The sequence below is a fragment of the Talpa occidentalis genome, unplaced genomic scaffold, assembly GCF_014898055.3.
Source record: "Talpa occidentalis isolate TD23 unplaced genomic scaffold, MPIMG_talOcc4v2.1 talOcc4.19, whole genome shotgun sequence".
NCBI classification, from domain to species: domain Eukaryota; kingdom Metazoa; phylum Chordata; class Mammalia; order Eulipotyphla; family Talpidae; genus Talpa; species Talpa occidentalis.
The window spans coordinates 656,131-664,432 of NW_023601962.1; positions in this window are offsets into that span (position 1 = coordinate 656,131).

Below are 8,302 nucleotides of genomic sequence, written 5' to 3' on the forward strand. Positions count from 1 at the left end.
GATCAAAGAAGAAATTAAAAAATTCTTTGAATTGAATGACAAGGAGGACACCAATATCCTAAATATATGGGATGCAGCAAAAGCAGTAATAAGAGGAAAATATATAGCAATAGAAGCTCACATCAAAAAACAAGAAAGAACTCAAAGAAACAACCTAATCTCGAAGCTCAAAGATCTAGAAAAAGAACAACAAAAAGACCCCAAATCCAGTAGAAGAAAAGAAATAATAAAAACCAAAGCAGAAATAAATGAAATTGAAACTAAAAAAACAATCCAAAAGATCAATGAAACCAGGAGCTGGTTCTTTGAAAAAATAAATAAAATAGACAAACCCCTAGCCAGGCTCACAAAGGAAAAAAGGGAGAAAGCACAAATACACAGGATCATAAATGAAAGAGGAGAAATCACAACGGACACAGCAGAAATCAAAAGAATAATCAGTAACTACTATGAACAGTTATATGGAAACAAGTTCAACAATCTAGAGGAGATGGACAAATTCCTACAACTCTACAATCACCCAAAGCTAGATAAAGAAGAAATAGAACACCTAAACAGACCAATTACAAGCAGTGAAATTGAAATGGTAATCAAAAACCTCCCCAAAAACAAAAGCCCAGGACCTGATGGATTTACAAATGAATTCTACCAAACATTCAGAGACGAATTAGTGCCTATCCTTCACAAACTCTTCCAAAAAATTGAGAAGGAAGGGACAATACCAAACACGTTCTATGAAGCCAATATTACACTAATACCAAAACCGAATAAGGACAACACAAAAAAGGAAAACTATAGGCCAATCTCCCTAATGAACACTGATGCAAAAATCCTCAATAAAATTTTAGCTATCAGAATCCAACAATGTATCCATAAGATAATTCACCACGACCAAGTTGGATTCATTCCAGGGGCACAAGGATGGTTTAACATCCGAAAATCAATCAACGTTATCCAACACATCAACAAAAAGAAATATAAAAACCATATGATAATATCAATAGATGCTGAGAAAGCTTTCGACAAAGTGCAACACCCATTCATGATAAAAGCCCTTGAAATTCTTGGGATACAAGGAACATACCTCAACATCATAAAGGCCATCTATGACAAGCCAACAGCCAGTATCATTCTCAATGGTGAAAAGCTGAAAGCAATTCCATTAAGATCTGGAACAAGACAAGGATGTCCACTCTCACCACTGCTTTTCAATATAATACTGGAAGTCCTAGCCAGAGCAATAAGACAAGAGAAAGACATCCAAGGAATCCAAATAGGAAAAGAAGAAGTCAAACTATCACTATTTGCAGATGATATGATAATATACATAGAGAACCCCAAAATCTCCACAGAAAAACTAATTCCACTCATCAGTCAGTTCAGTAAAGTGGCAGGATACAAAATCAACACGCAAAAGTCAGTAGCCTTCCTGAACAATTTTTTAAAATATTTATTTATTTGTACAAGAACCGGGGTACAGGCCAGATGTGCAGGAGGGTGAGCGGATTTACCAGAGACAGAGTGGGGAACAGAACAGGCAGACTGATGAAATACACTGCTGAGGGGAGCAGCAGGCGTGACAGGAGAGGTCTGCCATGTCATGTGGGACCCTTGCCACCGGCCAGGATCGAACCAGCCCTGCAGAGGCTGCAGACGGCTTCACAGGGCTGCTCTCAATCGCCTGTGTCATAGGGGAGGCTCTCACTAATGTTTTTTTAAAGTAAACTGGGGCACTGCAGTTTTGATATGTTTCAAAGATATGAACCTGTAAATTTCTATGAAGGGAAACGATGACCAAGTATTTTCACTCTCACTGAAGATTAGCTTTGACATTGTCATCGTCCCCTCATTTTTTCTATACCTCCTCTGCCAAAAAATTTAATAAATACATTCATTAAGTGTTCACATAAATATATTGGTAAAACATGGTTTGCAAACTATTAGCTATTTATGTGAAACCAATAAAAGTTGGTATTAAAAACATACGCACACAGGGGCCTCCCTGTGGTGCAGCGGGTTGAACACAGCACCATGAAGCTGTTCGCAGCCTCTGCAGCTCAGGTTCGATTCCCGGCGGGCCAGGGAGATTCCCACATGACACAGCAGACCTCTCCTGTCCCACCCGCTGCTCCCCTCAGCAGTATATTTCAATCCTTCTGCCTGTTCTGCTCCCTATTCTGTCTCTAGTGAATCCTCTCACCCCCCACCCCCCGCCCCCGTCCCACAACCTGTGCCTCTGGCCTGTACCCCAACTCTTGTATAAAAATAAATAAATCTTTAAAAAAAAAACATATGCAAACACAAACTAACCCTTGAAATCTGAATGTAGAGCAGTGTCTGGCAGAGGGGCAACGGGAAAGGTAAAAACAAAGCAGGGAGTGTCACAGTAGACTATGCTGGAGGACCATATGCTTAGGTGTGGTGTGCTACAGGAACAATATCTAATGGGTAATCTTACCCTTCTAAAGCATAAGCATTGTTGTAACCAACACTCCCTCAATAAGAGAGCCTCTGGTTTTTCTTGCTGCAAAGTGTGTCCTCATGTGTCTGCTCCTATTAACATAAAGTGAGGAGGTGGGGAGACTGGCCCAGCCCTGCCCACCAGGCCCCTCCCCACACTGACCTGTCTCTCCCTGAAGACTTTCGTGCTCCAGCAGAGGCGGGGCAGTCTCCACCACTGCCTGTACTTTGTGTTTTCCTGAGGAATAATGTCCACTTCCCTACTGAAAATAGACATCCAGAAATGAAATTGATTTTTTTCTGGATTTTTTAAAAAAAATATTTATTTATTTTTATACAAGAGCTAGGGCACAGACCAGAGGTGTGGGAGGGTGAGAGGATACACCAAGACAGAGAGGGGAACAGAACAGGCAGATGGACCAAAGACATTGCTGAGGGGAGCAGCGGGTGAGACAGGAGAGGTCTGCCGCGTCAAGTGGGAATATCTCTGGCCGGCCAGGAATTGAACCTGCACTGCAGGGGCTGCGGACAGCTTCATAGTGTTGTGCTCAACCCGCTGCACCACCAGGGAGGCCCTGGATTGTTCTTTTTGATGGGTTAATTGAAAAGATTCTTAAAATTTTACAGGATAAGGGAGGAGCCATGAGGACCAGCCCGAAATGCATGTATTTGCTGTTCTGAGTCTGTGCAGGTGGGGGTGGGAGAGGTGTGAGGAGCCAAGGGGGATGGGGCTGTGTTCTGTAGGTGCTCAGTGCATCGTGGGCTTTGCCATGGTCAGTCCTCAGGGGTCATCTCTCTGCTCCTTTGTCCTTGTCCTTCAGGAGCACCTCTCCCAGTAGGGCCTGTGATCCCAGGGACTCAGACCCCACCTGGGCCTGTCCTGTTTCCAGGATGTCAGTGGAGACTGTATGTGGCTGGATCAGGGATTTCTAAAGTCTTGTTGAGGAATTTTGCATCTGTGTTCATCAGGGATATTTGTCTGTAGATTTCTTTTTTGTGCGTGATGTCCTTCTCTGCTTTTGGTATCAAGGGAATGTTGGCCTCATGAGATATGATGGCAGCATTCCCTCTTCCTCTATATTTTTGAAGACTTGAGAAGTCAGGTATTAGTTCATTTTTAAAGATTTTTTAGAAGTCACTGAAAATGTCTGGTCCTGGGCTTTGGTGTTTGGGAAACTTTTGATTCGTGTTTCAATGTCTTTGCTTTTAGTTGCTTTGTTCTGAATCTTCCTGACTCAGTCTCAGAAGGTTGTCTACTTCTAAGAATTTGTCAGTTTCTTCTAGGTTATTTGAGGTTATTCAATTTATTGACATATAGATATTTAGTATTGTCTTATGATCCTTTCTATTCCTGAAATGTCTATTGTGACGTCTCCCTTTCATTTCTTATTCTCTTTATTAGAGGTTTTTTTTTTTTCCTTTTTTCCTCCTTGAAAGCCTATCAAGAGATTTGTCTATTTTGTTTATTTTTTTTTTCAGAAAACCAGTTTTTGGTTTCATTGCTTTTTGGTCTGTCTTCAATTTCTGTGTCATCTATTTCTGCTTTTATTTCCTTCTACTGTCTCTTGGTATCATTTCTTCTTTCTAACTCTTTTAGGTGTAAGGTTAGATTCTTTCCTTGAGCTCTGTCTTGACTCTAGGTGTGGCCTGTATTGCTCTATATTCCCCTCTTAGTGCTGCTTGTGCTGTGCCCACTGATAGGCTGTCATTTGTCTCAAGGTATTTTTAAATTTCTTGGTTGTTTTTCTCCTTAACCCAATAGTCATTTGGTAGTGTGTTGTTCAATCTCCACATATTACTTTTTCCGTTTGGTTTCTTTTCATGGTTGATTCTAGTTTGATACCATTGTGATCAGAGAGACACTTATATAATTTCAATCATGATGAATTTAGGGACACTTGTGTGACCCAACAAGTGGTGTATTCTGGAGACTATTCCAGGTGCACCTGACAAGAATGTGCATTCAGCTTTTTTGGAATGTAGTGCCCTATGAATATCTATTCAGCCCACATGGTCTAATTCATCACTTACAGCTAGAGTTTCCCTGAGTTCTGCCAGGTGAGTGTGTCCTTGAGGAAAGTGGGGTCTTGAATTTCTTTACCACTGTTGTGCTGCTGCCAATATCTGTTTTCAGATGTGATCATAGTTGCCTTATATATTTTGCTGCTCCTTTGTTTGGTGCATGTGTATTGATGAGTGTTGTCTTCCTGATGTAGGATCCTTAATCAGCTGATGGTCATCCCTTGTTACCTTTGTTAGCTGGAAGTTTATTTTATCTTTTATGACATTTTGGGGGTGCCCCATTTTCTTGTGTTTTTTCCCAAGAACTGTTTTGATCCTGTCTCCTGGAGGCTGCATAAAGTTGGGTTTTGTTTTTTTGGTGCAACTAGTCACTCTGTATCTTTTTCTTTGGTGATTTAATTCATTTCCATAAAGAGTGATGACATGATGAGTTACTACTGTGCTTTTGTCTTTAGTCAAATCCAGCCAAGAAATGTGTGGTATCTGGAGAGGGAGGTGACGCTCCAGGGTCACTGCCTCATAGGTCCTTGGGTCAGTTTGCAAGATGGAGTCGGGTGGGAGGCCCAGACATTAGCCAAGTGGCTGGGGTTCAGACCTGGGCATGCCCATAACCCCCCAACCTCCATATCCTTGTTTCATAAAGGGAATGGGGGAGGGGTGTCAGGACAGTATCAATTCCCAATTCACAGAGTGCTGGGGAGGTATCTGAGGTCACACAGAGAAAGTAACTGCTGAGGTCACGTAGTCGGCCTTTCATCAGCTCCCTGAGCCACTTCTATCCCTGTGCCCACATCTGGCTTTCAAGACCCAGCTCCCATGTGCCCTTCCTGCTGAGGAAGGAACCTCCCTGGCTCTGCCCTTGGCCCCCTCTGAGACAGCTACTGCAGCCCTTCTCTCCTCACACACCCCAGGCTGCAGGGTTTCCTGGGTGGGGTCATGTGGTTCTCTGTGACCTCAGCACCCTGGGCAACAGCATGCACTGGGGAACGGTACCCCAAATGCCTGCTGCAGGTCTGTGTCAGCAGAGTTGCCTGGGCTGTGTTTAGAGAGAAGTTTTCCGGTCTGTCCCCAGAGGCAGAGTGGGCTCCTGGCTGCCCAGGGCTGGGGAGGGGAAGCTGGGAGTTGTCCCCATGGGCCCAGGCCCAGAAAACAAGGTTGTTATGGTGATGGAGATGTTCTCAAGGTAGAGTATGGGATGGTTGCCCTGCAGTGTGCTTACCAAAATGACATGAGAAGTGAGCCTTCAACAAGTGACTTAATGGTCATAAGTTATATCTGAATAAATTTGCTTTAAAAACATTAAAAAATGGGTCTACAAGTTGCCCTGTGTCTGTCTTCTACTGTATCTACATCCAGGGCTTGTGGGGCAGGAAATTGCCTCAGCCCACGAGGAGCTGAGCACAGATGGCTTCACTGCACAGATGCTCTCAAGGAGCCTCCTCTGCATGGCCCTGAGTCACATGATGAGATGCTGATGTCCTGCTGCCTCTGTGATGGAAGATACCTTTAGGAGACTTGGGTGTGAGGCAGCTTATTTTTCATGTGGGCATAATGGAAATAATGAGTGTCCAGAAGGTCTTCTGTGTTGGCTTTCAATTTTCCACCAATTCTGTGATACACAGGAGAAAAGACAGTTGCCCCCGCGTGTCACCGACCGGCGCAGTGGCAGAGCAGCAAGGCTGATCCAGGGATGAGAGACTGAGCTAGGCGGTCAAGGATTCGGCGCAGAAATGAATGACAGACAGACACACTTCAAGAGTGAAGATCTGAATGCAATTTGCTCAAAATCATCATACACTTTTATACCTTTTCTAACAATGGATGATTTCATACAATTTAATTCTTTCTCAGCATAAAATGCTTAGTAACGCATAAGACATCTACTTCGTTATTCGTGTTCATGTGATCGATGTTCCATGGCATGGCACATCAAACAATCTCAAGGTACTGAATCTACACAATTATTTTTGCTTACACAGAACAGCATTCTTTAAGCTAGCTTTTCTTGTTTTGTTTCCCAAAACCACAATGATCAAAAAGCATTAATATTTACCTACTGGCACCTTTTACTTTTAGTGATCATGAGCAATATATTCTCTACGCAAGCATTTTAATTTTTATGGTGTTGTTTCATGTGAGAAGTATTATGATTATTTTAGAACTACTATTGCCATACACTATTTTCTTTATCATGCATTTCCTGAAACTGATTGCACACATATAAAGAAAAAGCAGAGTAGGTGAAAAAGTAGTATAATTATAGACAGGTTGCTAAGTTGCTACTTATTCAGAAACAATGACTATCTGGTTAATGGTTAAACTGCTTTGTAGGTAATTCCATCAGGCTTGTTTGTAGGTGATGCTCTTAGCAGCCTTGTTTCCATCAAAGGAGGGGTTTTTTTTACTGCGGGCTTGTTGCCTAAATTAGGCTTATAAGTATGTAGGCCTTGTTTGATCTGAACACCAAAGTTTATCATGATGAAGCCCCTCGGGGACTGCACCTGTCTTAGGTCATCAGAAGTCACAGACATGAGGCTGGCCAGTGCCTTCTTTAGTCTGCCCCCGATCTTACCCGTCATTGACTGTCCAGTCCAGCGCACAGGGGAAGGGGGTCTTACTCACTCAGATGTGTCTGAGTGAAAGCCTCCCTCTTTCCAGTAAGTTCACTGGTGTTCAGCGGCAGAGGCTGCTGCACCCGTGAGTGTGTCTGACTTGCTGGCTCTTCCTCATGAGGAGAATGAAGCAGAAGGGACGCGCCACGTCATAGAGTCAGGCTTACAGGGGCTGAGACTTCCCACCCGGGCTCCCCTCCTGGTGCCTCTCTGGGGTTATTCCCTGCAAATGGTGTACGCTCAGCTAAGGGGACCCCCACAGGACAAAGAACTGAGGGTTTCTCCAGGAGCCACATGCATGAGGTGTGAGGCAGCTCCTTCCACACTGATCACGGCTGTTCAGATGCACCAACGTCTTGTCCCCATCACAGCCTCGTGGGACCCAGAGCTGGAGCCTCTGAGTGAGGCCCCTCCTCATGCCTCCCCCTCAGAGACTGTGACAGATGCCAGATCTTTGTTTTAGGTGCAAAGGATGAAGTGATTTGGTACAAAACATTAAAAAAAATAAGGCAATAAAGTCATCAGTGGCTGTTATCTCACAAGAAACACTGACCAGAGTAGCTCACGTGACAGTCAAGTCTTGATAGTAATGAGATATAAGATGAGAATTCCACATCCCCTGAAGTATCCTTCAAAATAAACATGATTTTAGAAAATTATTTCTACTGTTTTCAGATTCCATTTAATTTTGCTTTTCATTTATTTTTCACACTATCTCCAGAGCAGTGTCTTCAGGATCACAGCACAGAGGGACTGTCTGGCACCCTGGAGCTGTGTGCAGGGCTGACTCTGACCCACCTGCAGGGAGTAGGGCCCTGGAACCCCAGAATCAGCCCCCAGGGGTGGTCCTCCAGGGCAGCACAGGCCTTGCTCTGCCCTCCTCTTGGCTCCCTGAATCTCCCTGACACCCCAGCATTCAGGAGCTGAGGGAGGAAGTTCTTGATAAGGACAGGGACTCCCCTGAACTATCTATCTCCCCCACCTCTCTGCCATCCCCTGCATCAAGACAAAACATGTAAGACCTTTAATGGAAAGTAACTTAAATACAGTTAGTGTGCAACAAAGAAAAGGAAAGAATGAAGTTTCCAAACCAAGCACCAAAGTCACCATCCCCTCATGGGTAAATGTTCAGCCAAACAGGGTTGGCCCAAGCAGGGCCTGAAAGCCTGTAACAGTCTAAAGCCCCTCCTGGCGGGACCCACAGAAAA